The following is a 14,918-nucleotide window of genomic DNA, read 5'->3' as shown; positions in this document are numbered from 1 at the left end:
CTGGAACTCTTGCTTTCAAGAGATCCTATTGGATATGAACTTCAAACAGTCCGAAGCTGATTGCTGCTTATATTCAAGAGAAGTTAACGAGAAGAAACTACTGATCACGTTGTACGTCGATGACGGATTAGTAGCTGCCACTGATGAAGACACGGCTAACGCCTTCTAAGAAGATTTGAAGAAGAGACTGCGCATAACGACGAAACCAGCGACATATTATCTTGGTCTTCAAATCCATCGAGGAAAGGATGGCTCCATCTTCGTCAACCAAGAGGCATACGCGAAAAAGGTATTAGACCGCTTTCAAATGAGTGACTGTAATCCCGTTTCCACACCGATTGAGAGAGAGACTATTCAAGAAGGGAAAGAAGAAACGGAAGCTTCCTGTTTCCCATATAGAGAAGCTGTCGGTGCTCTGGCATACTTAATGGTTGGTACTCGCCCTGACATTGCTTATGCCATCGGAGTTGTCTCAAGAAAGTTGGAGAAACCTGTAAAGACAGATTGGCTCAAGGTAAAACGTATCTTGCGCTACATCAAAGGTACCTTTTTCGCATGGGATCTCATATAAAGCTGGTCTCAAACCTGGAATCCTAGAAGGATTTAGCGACGCCGACCACGGAGGTGATCCAGAAACCGGACGTTCTACAACAGGAGTGATCTGTCGCTATTCTGGAGGCACAGTTTCATGGATCAGTCAGCGACAAGCATCGGTCGCTATCTCCACTACAGAAGCCGAAATTGTGGCAGCTAGTGAAGCTGGCAGAGAACTAATGTGGCTTGCTAGACTATACCAGGCATTGACTACAATTGCGGACGTACCGGTTCTGCATGTGGACAATGAAGCTGCTGTTCGTCTTGCTCACAACCCCGAGTTTCACAAGAGAACGAAGCATATCCGGCTCAGACATTTCTACGTCAGAGAATTGGTAACTGAGGGTATCTGCAACGTTGTACGGATCGGAACAAAGGATCAAGTCGCAGACATCCTTACCAAACCACTACCTCGTACGTCATATGCAGTTCTACGCCAGGCGCTAGGACTGTGTACTATGTAAATGTTTAGGGAAAGTGTTGGAGTTAATGGATATAGAAACTCCTTATCAAAAACATATACATAGAAAGAAGTGACAAGAGGTGTCACAAGGAGAAGTGAAGAAATGTCTGTCACTTCGTGAAGTACAATAAAAAATAAGAAAACTGTGATTTCGATAATATATTCTAAAACATCGACGTAACTAATACTAATATATAAAAGTGTGTTAGTAGGTATATTATTTCGTAACTGCCTGCACTCTGCGATTTGAAGATTGGACCCTGTGCTACCAAGAACTTTAAATCATATCATTATAAAGAAGCAATATACGTCGTACACAAATTTTCTACCCTTTCTTTTAAGTACTACACCAGTTTGTCACGGCATAGTGTATGTTTTATAAAAAATCAACAAACACTCAACAAATAGCAATGGCAACAAAGTCCACAAGCAATTATAACAAATAACTTAATGATTAATAACGATAGACTTTCCACTGTACGCAAGCGTACTTTTGGGAGCAAGCGGAATGAGGGCGCGGTGCGGGACGCAAGGTTCGACTGATCTACCAATAACGCGCTCGATACGATTTCCCCTGCCGTCGCGCCTCACCCTCACCACCAAAGTGATCTAAAATTCGGTTCTGCGCAGTCAAGGTCATTTGCTCAAGAAGTTTGCCGATTACTATACATATTGATAAAATGATGAAATATTCCAAGATCATTTTTATGTGAACGCGTGAGTTAAAGACACAAATGATATAAATAAACAATTCGTTTTCTTGGTCTAACCTCAAACCAAACACTCATTGGCTTCTGGTTGCTTAACAACGCCATCTGCTGAAGTAGCTTAGTGTTATTGTGTCTTTAAAGCAGTTAGTTGCTCTCAATTAAGAATTTTTTTATTATTATTCGCCAATACGTGCCGGGAAGAGTCATAAAGTTGATTATCGATAAAGTTGATTATTGAAAACACGAATAAAACAACATTTTCTGAAAATAAATCGTAGTTAGATCGATTTATCGCCCCCGAAATTCCCTGTATACTAAATTTTATAAAAATCGTTGGAGCCGTTTCCGAGATTCAGATTATATAGTATATGTATATATACAAGAATTGCTCGTTTAAAGGTATAAGATTCAGCCGATTGAGTTTCTCGCCCATCTTAGGTAGAAAAAACAATATATTATTATTATCTATCAATCGATTCAGTCGACATTGGAGTCCATTTCAATAATGTACACTTCTAATAATTATAATTATTTGTGTTGTTACGTGTGCAACCAGTTTTAGATAATAAAAAAAATTGTGGCAATAATAATTGTAAATTGTAAATTGTAAAATTTCCCAACTCCAACTAAAAGTGAGACCTTAGAACTTATATCCCAAGGTGGGAGGCGCATTTACGTTGTAGATGCCTATGGGATCCAGCACCCACTTAACACCAGGTGGGCTGACAGCTCGTCCACGCATATAAGCATTAAAAAACCAAAAAAATATCAACAATTCGACGTTTTTAATTGAATATGCAATTTCGAAAAGGGCACATCTCTGAAAACGTAAAATGTTCAGGAAATGAAAAAAGATTGATTATTTTCTAAAGTAGTGTAAAATTTAAAATATTAATTTTTGAGATATATTTTAGTGTTAATTGAAAATTACTGGAATTATTATAAAATGGGTGTAGGTGAGCCTGAAAACTACATGTATATGAAAAAACGTATTTGACAAAATTTGCGACATGTTTTTTTTTTTTTATTGCTTCGATTGGTGTACGAGCTCATAGCCCACCCGGTGTTAAGTGGTTACTGGAGCCCATAGACATTCACAACATAAATGCGCCACCCATCGTGAGATATAAGTTCTAAGGCCTCAAGTATAGTTACAATGGCTACCCCACCCTTCAAACCGAAACGCATTACTGCTTCACAGTAGAAATAGGCAGGGTGGTGGTACCCACCCGCGCGGACTCACAAGAGGTCCTACCACCAGTAAAAATGTGCCCTTTTCGAAATTGCATATTCAATTGAACTTCAATTAAGATTACCACATTAGAATAGCTGAAGAAGTTTTTTTGTCATGATATTTTTTTCAAATGCTTAAAATGCTTTCAAAACTTTAAATGGTTCTCATGTAAAGTTGCAAAATTGTCGCTTAAACCAAATAGCCTTTCACCTGTCGATATGTAGTTTTTAATTAAACAAACAACTTCACAACACCAATAGCCCGCTGAGTTTCTCGCCGGATCTTCTCAGTGGGCCGCGTTTCCGATCCGGTGGTAGATTCTGCGAAGCACGGCTCTTGCTAGGGCCAGTGTTAGCAACGTCGTCAGGTTTGAGCCCCGTGAGCTCACCTACAAACGTTAGGGCGAAGCTGAAATAGCCTCTCAAGGCTATCAACACAGGTAGGAAAAAAAAAAAAAGAGAACGTTAAAAAACTCGCACTAAGCACACTGCTCTACTGACGCGCTTTCCGTAACATCCCACGGCTGAGCGAGCACTAGCTTCTTTGTCCTGTTGCAATTGGACTAACCTTCGGACAACTATTAAAATAAATAATAGTTTAAAAAAAACTAACAAAATACGCTTTTATAGAAAATCCAACAAGAAAATAGAAAATTGCTTCTCAGGATACTATCAAAATAACCCTTCTACTCATATCTGTTCATAAAATACTTATAAGTACTGATGCCGTGCACCCCACGGTTTTTTTTACAATAAAATAATTTTTTCTTACACTATTTTTAATTCAAATTTATTAAAAAAATTTTTCAATTTTTTAGTTGGATTTTCTATAAAAGCGTATATTGTTAGTTTTTTTAAACTATTATTTATTTTACATTTTTTAGTTGAATCCAATTTTTTCAATTTTTTTTAATACTGAATTGTCATCGGTCCTTAGTCAGTATACCAAAGGAGAAACCCCATTCTGGGCCTAAGCGTTACACGAATGGGATATGTACCAAAAAAATCGTCTATTTTGCTTGATTAACCCATTGAAATCTTAGCTTCATTGACAATGGCCAAGTGTAGAAAATAAGTTGAATTCTATTTTTTGTTTTAAACAATCTTTGTAAACATCTGCAACACTTATTTCAATATACGTAACTAGCTCCACAAACGTGTGGGTTAGAATTAGAGCATCCCTAAAATGGGATCGATAAAAAAGTTTTCATTAAAATTAAAATAAGACTGACCTAAAGGTCCTAGTTACCAAGTCATAAAATCTCTTAAAAAAATAATTTCGTGCGCAGCGCGTTTCGCATTACGTTGTTTTTAATTTTTGGCTTTCGTTCGTTTTCGTAAACAACCTTATGCACGATTTCTCAGGTGAATGAAGTTAGCCCCTCAAAAAAATTTTTTGTTCCTATTTTATACTTATTTTCTATTAATTCGTTTGTTCATCATTTGTTCATGATTGTTCACTGTTAATAATTGTTTGTTCTGCATTTATTTATTTAAAAAAAATATTTAAAAATATACCTACAAGTTAGCCCCTCTAACGCAATTTTTAATATTTTTTCATCCTTAATGACTCGTAAATATTCATTTTCGATTGTTCTTACATAAAACACGTTTGTTCTCTTTCGAAATTACTCGTTTTTTGTTTAATTTACTATTTTTATTAGTTGAATAAATGTATGCAAAATATGTGTACTGCGCATGCGTCAACTATAATGCCTAAACTTTGTACCGTCTACGCGGTTTTAATCGAGAGAAAAAAAAACAAATATAAATCCTGAAGGAGCAATTGATTGGTATGTATACAGTTTAATTAAAAAAATTAAAAAATAAATAAATGAAATAATGTACATTGGCGTAAAGTTAGACCAAATACATTTTTTCCATCCTCCTACCTATCGTTATGAAGGTATAAAAAAGATTAAGTCAATAATATGTTCATTATTTATCTTTCAAGAGATAATGTAGGTATACATTATAATAACTTTTTTACACAGTCGAAATTATATTCCTAACATTAGTAAAATAACATTTTAATATTTTTTTTATAGTTTATGTATTGAAAGTGTTGGAAAATTATTTCATGTTTTAGCTGGAAAACGACATTGAGAATTATATGCAATACAAGATAATGGGCTCCATCAAATGAATTCGAATGAAACCAAACTGTTTACCATCCAAATTCGATTGTCGGGCAGATAGAAAACGAAAATTCACTCAAAGTGAACCTCGACCTGCATTTGTGAAATGGCAAAGACTCACTATTGTCAAGGAGATTGAAGAGACGACTAAAAATGAGATGTGTTATATTATTATACCTTTGCCATCTTGTAGTCAAGGTAGGTGTAACTGTCAATAATTAATAACACTCACAGATCTCATAATCAAATAACAATATCAGAAAAAAGGAGAATAGTTAGTTAGTTAGTGGAAGTAGCTAAAATGGGCAAGTGGACCTCAGTTCCTATTACATAAGGTACTAGGAAGTTTGTGATAATGAAAATTTATCACAGTGTAATATCACTTACTTACTTTAACAGTGAAGGAAAACATTGTGATGAAACCTGCACACCTAAATGTTCTTAGGATTTTCTTAGGTGTGTAATCCACCAACCAGCACTAGGCCAGCGTGGTGGACTAAGGCCTAAAAACCCTCTCAATGGTAGTGGAGGCCAGTGTCCAGCAAGGGGATATATTATATGGGCTGATGATGATGACTAGGAAGTTACATACTACTACTACTACTACTACTACTACTACAGTACACATATAATCCTATATATTTACAAACTATAAGTTTGTTGGGTACCTAGAAATTGCTAACATTATTTCATATTTCCAGATGTCCAGCCACTTGAAAATAGGTGTAGTAATGACAAAGCTATCCAAGTAGCTCCAGCACAGGAACACAAAGGCAAGGCAAGTGTGTATTGCCACATCACCCCTAAATATATCTGAAGCAAGTACAAGTAAACAATCAGAACCAGCAAAAAGAAAACTGTTGTTCCTGAGGACAAATTTGACAGTGATGAGTCAAATGCACCAGCAAAAGAAGGATCAACAGTTGACTATGAGTTATAGAAGAAGATTAATTAATATTTATTTAAATGAATATTAATGAATATAATTTTAATTATCGTGCAAAATTTTTGGTCAAAACATATATGTGTATTTTATAAATAAATATTCATTCTCAGTATTAATGTTGTTTTAATCTTCGATTGAAAAATTGGTTAATATTTTCGAATAACATAAACACGTGACTTTAAGCATAAACATACTTTTTAGGTAAATATTCTATTTAGCTTTGCTGGATTTATCCAATATTTCGACATACCAAAATTTCATACAGGAAAGACAGAGATAGATAGCTATCTGATTGAATACCTTGTAGAATTGAGCTTCGAAGAAAGCTCTTTTCTTCTCTTCAAAGTTTATTCTTATTCTTTATTAGAATTTATTCTAATTTGCACAGCTTCTCTAACCGACACTGCATGGAATAAATAATCATTATAATTATAAAATATATTTCTGTTTACATACCATACAATTTTCATAGTTCAAATATTAATTTGGATTGATATTAATTTATTTCGATTATCAAAATAATTTGTATTAAACATTTGTATTTCCTCAAAATTTCTATTTTTATAATAATGACTGTGACCACCCGATAAATAAAGAAATTAAAAATATTATAGATAACTTATTTTTAAATAATAGATTAAAAATTATAAACAAAGATAGCGTATTAAAATATTATATTATGCCTATCATTCTTAAATAATTCAGTAAAGAAATAATTTTCGCATCACCGTATATAATTAATATGAATAATAGGGTATTGCCCACTATGCTAAAAAAAATCATAAATTATGTTTTTTTGATAGATCTACAAAAAAGCAAGTGTGTAATGCTGTTTCCATAAAAAAAATGGCAAAAAAAAATTAAAGAAAGATATTATGCACAAGTTCAAATGCATATGTATTATACTAAAAGTAAAACTTGCTACTTTTGTGTAGCAAACAGCAACTTTGAAAAAAATAATCAGGTCACTATAATTAGTATTGATTTTGATCCCGAGTAAGTTGCACAGTTGTTAGGTAATGTAGTTTCTTTTTGGAAGAATAACATTTTTCTAATCTTACACAAAAATGTAATGTTAAATACTTAAAAAAATCTTCATACCTATTTTCCTTTTAGGGAGTACAAAATATTGATGTGTACAAAGTGAATGTGATTTAATAAAAATAATATTTCAATTTAAATATGTTTTATTTAAAAATTATTCTTAACATACAGGTACAAAGGTTACATAACATTAATCTTTATTCCTTTTCATATATATAAGCCCATATTTAGCACATTTGTGGAAAACAGAATCAAAATAATAATATAATATTTTGTTCAGAAACATTTGTATGTTTCTCAATCAAGCCTATTATGAAATATAATTCTTGTGGAAGACCAATATATAAACGTGGTTTATTTTTCACTTTAGATAAAATTGTTAACACATTCATTTTTTCAACTTTTTTAGTCTTCTTGAGAGCTATAGTCTGCAGTGCACAAGTCTTTGATGGAGTGGAGATATAGAGAGATGACTCATAGTCAACTGTTGATCCTTCTGTTGCTGGTGCATTTGACTCATCACTGTCAAATTTGTCCTCAGGAACAACAGTTTTCTTTTTGCTGGTTCTGATTGTTTACTTGTACTTGCTTCAGATATATTTAGGGGTGATGTGGCAATACACACTTGCCTTGCCTTTGTGTTCCTGTGCTGGAGCTACTTGGATAGCTTTGTCATTACTACACCTATTTTCAAGTGGCTGGACATCTGGAAATATGAAATAATGTTAGCAATTTCTAGGTACCCAACAAACTTATAGTTTGTAAATATATAGGATTATATGTGTACTGTAGTAGTAGTAGTAGTAGTAGTAGTAGTATGTAACTTCCTAGTCATCATCATCAGCCCATATAATATATCCCCTTGCTGGACACTGGCCTCCACTACCATTGAGAGGGTTTTTAGGCCTTAGTCCACCACGCTGGCCTAGTGCTGGTTGGTGGATTACACACCTAAGAAAATCCTAAGAACATTTAGGTGTGCAGGTTTCATCACAATGTTTTCCTTCACTGTTAAAGTAAGTAAGTGATATTACACTGTGATAAATTTTGATTATCACAAACTTCCTAGTACCTTATGTAATAGGAACTGAGGTCCACTTGCCCATTTTGGCTACTTCCACTAACTAACTAACTATTCTCCTTTTTTCTGATATTGTTATTTGATTATGAGATCTGTGAGTGTTACTAATTATTGACAGTTACACCTACCTTGACTACAAGATGGCAAAGGTATAATAATATAACACATCTCATTTTTAGTCGTCTCTTCAATCTCCTTGACAATAGTGAGTCTTTGCCGTTTCACAAATGCAGGTCGAGGTTCACTTTGAGTGAATTTTCGTTTTCTATCTGCCCGACAATCGAATTTGGATGGTAAACAGTTTGGTTTCATTCGAATTCATTTGATGGAGCCCATTATCTTGTATTGCATATAATTCTCAATGTCGTTTTCCAGCTAAAACATGAAATAATTTTCCAACACTTTCAATACATAACCTATAAAAAAATATTAAAATGTTATTTTACTAATGTTAGGAATATAATTTCGACTGTGTAAAAAAGTTATTATAATGTATACCTACATTATCTCTTGAAAGATAAATAATGAACATATTATTGACTTAATCTTTTTTATACCTTCATAACGATAGGTAGGAGGATGGAAAAAATGTATTTGGTCTAACTTTACGCCAATGTACATTATTTCATTTATTTATTTTTTAATTTTTTTAATTAAACTGTATACATACCAATCAATTGCTCCTTCAGGATTTATATTTGTTTTTTTTTCTCTCGATTAAAACCGCGTAGACGGTACAAAGTTTAGGCATTATAGTTGACGCATGCGCAGTACACATATTTTGCATACATTTAATCAACTAATACAAATAGTAAATTAAACAAAAAACGAGTAATTTCGAAAGAGAACAAACGTGTTTTATATAAGAACAATCGAAAATAAATATTTACGAGTCATTAAGGACGAAAAAATATTAAAAATTGCAATCGAGGGGCTAACTTGTACATATTTTTTTAATAATCTTTTTAAAATAAATAAATGCAGAACAAACAATTATTAACAGTGAACAATCAAAAACAAATGATGAACAAACGAATTAATAGAAAATAAGTAGAAAATAGGAAAGAAAATTTTTTTTGAGGGGCTAACTTCATTCACCTCGATTTCTCGTAACAGGTTCCATTTTTTTTTTTCTAAGCAACCTGTTGCTGCAACGGGTTTCGTAAAAAAATACTCATCTTTAGTAGGAAACAGCCTTAAAAATATCGTTTTTTATTAAAATATCTCGAACAAAAAACATAACCTAAAATGTAAACATTGTCTGATTTTACCAATTTGGCCATTGCTGGGAGACCTGAAAATTGGGCTCATGAAACCTTTTTAGGTATTGTAATTTATGTCCAAATTCTAGCACTGTAACGCCAGGCCCAAGTTTATATGGATTTCGGGTTTCTCCTTTCGAGTTAATCCGACGTTTTGAAGGGGTCAAAATCATGTTCAAAGATTCCGTTACAAACATATTTACATACGTCTGAAGCTAATAAAAGCGTATTAAAAAAACCCAACATCCTATTTCCATCCTGGCGTCCCTAAAAGACGCATATCCGACGCCAGCTTTGACATACCTCAAATTTCAAGTCCTTCAAGCGAGTCTTCGATGAAAACTTAAGAGCTTGGTGTTAGGAACATTTATGCTCCACAGCAGTTTTATTTTTATTTTTTATTGCCGAGCATATAGGCAGACGAGCATACGGCCCACGTGATGGTGAGTGGTTACCGTCGCCCATGGACTTCAGCAATGCCAGAGGCAGAGCCAAGCCGCTGCCTACCGCTTAATACTCTCCACAAGCCTCGTTTGAAGAAGGACATGTCATAGCGCTCGGGAAACACCGTGGAGGGGAGCTCATTCCATAGCTGGATGGTACGTGGCAAAAAAGATCTCTGGAAACGCACTGTGGATGACCGCAGTGGCTCCAGGTAGTATGGATGAACTCTACTCCGGTGGCGGGCGGTGCGACGGTAAAAACGAGATGATGGTATCATCTCGAACAATTCCTCAGAGCACTCCCCGTGAAACATGCGGTACAAAATACAGAGGGAACCGAAGTTTTTGACGAAAGAGCGCGTTCGTGCTGTTACTTTCCTAATCTATACTAATATTAGGTATAGTATATTTATAATATTATTTTTTGTTTGTTTGAACGCGCTAATCTCAGGAACTAATGGTCCGATTTGAAAAATTATTTCAGTGTCAGATAGCTCATTTATTGAGGAAGGCTATAGGCTATTTATAACATCACGCTAAGACCAATACGAGCGGAGCACTAATAACCGTCCCCTTTTGAAGTCGGCTAAAAATCATGATTTTCGTACCTTAAAAATAGCTCCTTAACATTCTATTATTCAAAAATGTACTTGCTTCTACGTAAATGAAGTTGCGGGTAAAATTTAGCGTTATACCAAAGTAACCAGATATTCCACGCGCACGAAGTCGCGGGCAAAAGGTAGTCCATCTATAAATTAATTCGTGAAGCAAAAACTTTGTAGCCCTTTTTACGAAAATTGTGCGGACGGAGGAGTATGAAATTTCCCACACTTATAGAGAATATAGAGAAGGAGTGCAGAATGTTAGTATTTTTTTTAATTATGCACAAAAAATACATTAAATCAATAAAAAAACATTACACAGTCTACCATATATTTGACACACCACATAATACTCTTTTGTTTATTGTTAAGGTCTATGGTCAAATTGAGAATAGATTAATATTGTTTTTCTATAGTGTAGCCTTGGCGAAATCTGTGATTAGGTATAGAAGTACAATCAATCTTTGACAATAGAACCATCACTATGTTCAAACTTGTAATTGCAATTAATTATAGTCGAATTTCGACTACTGGGCGACCACTAGTATAGGTAAATACTTATAAAACAACTACTCATTATAAATCCTGTTAAAATAGTTTCATAAAAACATATTAGACTCAGTTTCGGTCAGACATTAATTGAAGTGGAACATTTACCGATTTTCCTCACTGTTTCCAGAACATTCTTTAAAACTATTTTGTAGTCTATACTATAATAATATTACAAGAAGGAAACATATTCCAAAACAATCGCATTTTCATTGAATAGGCTGCGGAACTACTGAACCGATTTGAGAAATACTTTCACTGTTTGTAAGCTACACTGTTCTTGGGTGATATAGGCTATATTTTATTCTAAAAAAAATTTGGGATTCTTACTAAAACTCCAATAATATAACTCAAGTTGGCGGCTTGGCTCTGCCCCCTTGCTGAAGTCCATGGACTACGGTAACCACTCACCATCAGGTGGGCCGTACGCTCGTCTTCCTATAAGGGACCATTAAAATAATAATAATTAAAAAAACACAAGTTCCCATTATTTCTTTACTTAACAAACATTATGACAAAAATAAAAAATGCAAAAAAAAAAAAAATGTGTGCAATTCACACGTGGTAGAAGTGAAACCTTCCAAAATTAAAATACAATTATCCTAAACGTCTTAAGTATATGTAAAATTTTGTCATTAGTAAATAATTGTAAGGTAGCGCCCTCTGTGAATTGATATTTTAATTTCACGTATAATCCTAAATTAAAATTCACTACAAGAGCTTTCATACACACGTTAGTATTAAAAAATCTCACAGATGGCGCTTTATTAAATAGTATGTATATTTCTGTCTCATTCTTTGCTGGCTTCATCCTACACATTTTTGTATTTGTGTCTCTTACCTGTCGTTTTTTCCGTTGCATCCGGTTTGAAATCACAACGATTCTAAAGAAGTTTTCACTTCAAAAATTTTTAACAAAACAATTAAGTTTTCGTTACGTCAAATTATTTAATTACCGTATTTTTTATTTAAAACAAAGAAAAACATTTCGTGGGACGAAACGGTATTTGGTTTAAGCGACATTTTTTTAACTTTACAGGAGTGCCATTTAAAGTTTGGAAAAAATATTCATAACAAAAAAAACTTCTTCAGCTATTCAAACGGAGTAAACTTAATTGAAGTTCAATTAAATACATCGAACTGTTGATGCTGATACCAAATGAAACGGACCGTTAATTACAAAGATAAATGTCGCTAATTAAGCGAAATGTCGCTTGAACCCAATATCCCATTCACCTGTCGATTTATATTTAAAACATTCAAAATAATTTACGTACAAAATTGAATAGATTTATATATTTTTTATTTAATTGTAAGGCGCATCGGTTATTAAAGCATCGTTTTGAAACAATAGGGTTATTTTTTATTTTTTTTTAGTAACGTAGTCATTTAATGTTTCTCTAGTGTAAATAGGCGAACGGGCTCTCGGCCCAAATGATGTTAAGTGATGACTGGAGACTAATATACATGACGCAGTGTGTAATTATTATGTTAGATCCGGCTGCGCTATCAATATTCAAGAATTTAATGAATATCCAAGACGCATTCAATTTGACATAACATGCAGTAAGTAACGGCCGTCTGGTGTAGTGGTAAGTGACATGGTCACTACACAAGGGGGTTGCGGGTTCGAATCCCGCCAAGGGAAGATATTTGTATGATAAATATAAATGTCTTTTCCAGGGTTATGGATGTATATTAAATATATGTATGTGTATAATAAAAATATTACATTTATTTCCGTTATCTGGTACCTACCTGTAACACAAGTTCTTTACGAAATTATCACGGGACCAGTTAACGTGGCGTGATTGTTAGTAAATATTTATTTATTTATTATTTCTCATATTTGCCAAAATGTATCGCATATTTATATTTAACGAATCATTGTTGAAACTTTAAAAATAAAGCGGCTATTTTTTTTCTGTGCGAATTAAAAACGTAAAATAAAAATGACTAGTCAAAGAATACTTAAGACAAAAAAAAACAAGCAACCACGTATTTTAATTCATACAAAAATCCGATACTTCAAATTAAAGTCTAAATTAGAAAAATTCAATGTGTGATGTGTTTGTTTTTGTAATAATCAGAACAACTATTTGGAGTTAGCATTTAGAATGTAAACACATAGATACCTAGCAAAACCTTCTCTACTTATCCTCGGTCGCCTGGTAGAGAACGTCTTAACTACTAAGCCCGCCTCTGTGCCATTTTCAATGATTATTAATTTATTGCTCAGATGAGTGGACGAGCTCACAACCCACCTGGTGTGAAGTGGTTACTGGAGCCCATAGGCAACTACAACGTAAATGCGCCACCCACCTTGAGATATAAGTTCTAAGGCCTCAAGTATAGTTACGACGGCTGCCCCACCCTTCAAACCGAAACGCATTACTGTTTCACGGCAGAAATAAGCAGGTGGTAAGGGTGGTGGTATCTACCCGTGCGAACTCACAAGAGGTCCTACCACCAGTAATATAATTAAAAAATTTCATAAGCCCCAGTTCATAACCCACCTTGACATATAAGTTCTAAGGCTTCAAGTATAGTTACGACGGCTGCCCCACCCTTCAAACCGAAACGCATTACTGCTTCACGGCAGAAATAGGCAGGGTGGTGGTACCTACCCGCGCAGACTCACAAGAGGTCCTACCACCAGTAAAAAAATGTATATGAGATTCAATAAATCAAATCATCTACAACTACAAACATGATTTTGATACATTGCGGGTTCGCGCCGTTCTCGCGGTAGCCAGAAATGTACAGAAAGCTTGTACAATTCTGATTGCACAATGCGCATCCGAATATCGATGATTTAAGCTCTTTTTTTTATTGCGTGGGTGCGATGGGTAGACGTGCTCACGGCCCACCTGGTGTAAGTGGTTACTGGAGCCCATAGACATCTGCAATGTAAATGTCACCACCCACCTTGAGATATGAGTTCGAAGGTCTCAGTATTCATGCCGTTGCATCGCTAGATTCATTCGTATCTAGCGATGCAACGGCGTTCGAATCCCGCCGGCGGGTACCAATTTTTACTGGTGGTAGGACCTCTTGTGAGTCCGCGCGGGTAGGTACCACCACCCTGCCTATTTCAGCCGTGAAGCAGTAATGCGCTTCGGTTTGAAGGGTGGGGCAGCCGTTGTACGGTTACAAGTGAGACCTTAGAACTCGTATCTCAAGATAGATGGCAGCATTTACGTTGTAGATGTCTATGGGCTCCGGTAAGCACTTAACAACAGGTGGACTATGAGCTCGTCCACCAATCTGCGCAATAAATTCGAAAAAAATTGGGTCATACAATCGCGTTCTGCGAGAGTTCTCATACAACGCGATTCCTATAACGCGGCATCAATCTGCCGTGTTATAGAGCGGATTACAGTATTATGATAAGTATTTTAACGTGTACACGCGTTGTACTGTCTATTTATACATGTTTAAAAAGTTTATAATTTTTCTACTTTCTGACTACACCACCATCTGTTGACTGGTTGAGAATACCTCAATCACTAAGTTCGCCAAATAAAAAACTGGCTGATTTATAGCTTTAGATAGACATGCGCACGTTTCGCCTGGCATTAACAGATCTTGAAAGGTTCGCGGTAGATATAGCCAAGAGTTCTGCTGGGTCTAACGCGCGGACTTGCTAAAGAAATCACCACGGACGGGTTCGTTTGAGGATATCCCGAAAATTTTTAGCGCATAAGCCTTCGCTTCACTTTTATCGTACTGAACACAATGTCTCTAATAAAACTGGTGAATAATAAAAAAAAAGTAAAGTACCGTCAATCTAAAAAATATATTTAATAATCGCCCATCTTCTCTCTCCCTCGCTCTCACTCAAAACAACAAC

At 34.9% G+C, this 14,918-nt stretch overlaps 2 long non-coding RNA genes across 6 annotated transcripts; one reads left to right on the top strand and one right to left on the bottom strand.

Annotated features, from left to right (window-relative positions):
* Positions 1-4,592: 4,592 nt before the first annotated feature.
* Positions 4,593-6,196, top strand: LOC149500223 (uncharacterized). Its single transcript, XR_016325202.1, has 3 exons — positions 4,593-4,793; positions 5,090-5,336; positions 5,840-6,196. It is a non-coding gene; the product is annotated as an uncharacterized LOC149500223 (long non-coding RNA).
* Positions 6,197-7,253: 1,057 nt separating this feature from the next.
* On the bottom strand, positions 7,254-9,018 carry LOC149500222 (uncharacterized). Of its 5 annotated transcripts, none has more exons than XR_016325200.1 (3): positions 8,880-9,018; positions 8,338-8,584; positions 7,254-7,834 (listed from the first exon to the last, which is right to left on the bottom strand). It is a non-coding gene; the product is annotated as an uncharacterized LOC149500222 (long non-coding RNA). The 5 variants fall into 5 exon arrangements; XR_016325198.1 differs by having other exon boundaries at positions 8,338-8,625; positions 8,880-9,012; XR_016325201.1 differs by lacking the exon at positions 8,880-9,018 and adding an exon at positions 8,767-8,781 and having other exon boundaries at positions 8,338-8,625.
* Between the last annotated feature and the right edge of the window lie 5,900 nt (positions 9,019-14,918).

This window comes from Bombyx mandarina, chromosome 23 (genome assembly GCF_030267445.1).
Source record: "Bombyx mandarina strain Sakado chromosome 23, ASM3026744v2".
Classification (NCBI taxonomy): domain Eukaryota; kingdom Metazoa; phylum Arthropoda; class Insecta; order Lepidoptera; family Bombycidae; genus Bombyx; species Bombyx mandarina.
Note: the sequence above shows the minus strand (reverse complement) of the source record. Positions and strands in the feature narration are given on the sequence as shown.